A 767-nucleotide genomic window follows, 5' to 3' on the forward strand; every position below is an offset into this window, starting at 1 on the left:
GAATCAAGAACAGATGACTAGTGAGGTGTTTTGTGTGTGAGGATTTGAAGAATAAAACACCTTTGAAGATTTTGTTGTGAAATTTCGAATCAAAAGGGGTAGTAAATGTAATTTTTAATTACCCTGGATGAAGAACACGATGAACTGAGAAGCAGAACAGTGAAGTTCGTCGATGTAGATCTTCCACGCCCTAACTTGGCGGAGGAAGACACATACAGCGGCGGCGGAGTGAAGATTTCCACGGTCGGCGCGAGTACAACGGCGACGAGGTCGAGGCAGTGAAGCTCTTCCTCACCGGCGATGATGGCGTAGCGGCGGCGCTAGGGTTTGAGGAGCTTGAGCGAGAGAGAGAGCGGTCGAGCGGAGTAAAGGAAGTGAGGATGGGATGAGGGGGTATTTATAGTCGCAGTGAAAAACTGTTCGCCCGAAGATTTAGGACGAACCTGCCCCTGACCCTTCTCCTTCGCTTGACATGTGTCACCCACGTACTGAGGAGTGGAGATCGTGTTAGATCGTGGGTGAATAGATAAGTCTTTCATGGGATCCGGAACGGATTGAGCGGTTAAATCGAAAAATTTGGATAAGATTAATTTTAAAGTTCGTTCGCAAATTCTTCAGCTGACAAGGACACAATGAAGATTTTGAACGAGTTTCAAATAGAACGCGCATGAAGAATTTGTGAATAGATTGGGTTGAGTATAGCATAGAGGGGGAAGGGTCCGATCACATTCACTTAGCAGAAAAATGCAACTTGAAGAAATAGCCAT

This window comes from Triticum dicoccoides, chromosome 4A (assembly GCF_002162155.2).
Source record: "Triticum dicoccoides isolate Atlit2015 ecotype Zavitan chromosome 4A, WEW_v2.0, whole genome shotgun sequence".
Classification (NCBI taxonomy): Eukaryota; Viridiplantae; Streptophyta; class Magnoliopsida; order Poales; family Poaceae; genus Triticum; species Triticum dicoccoides.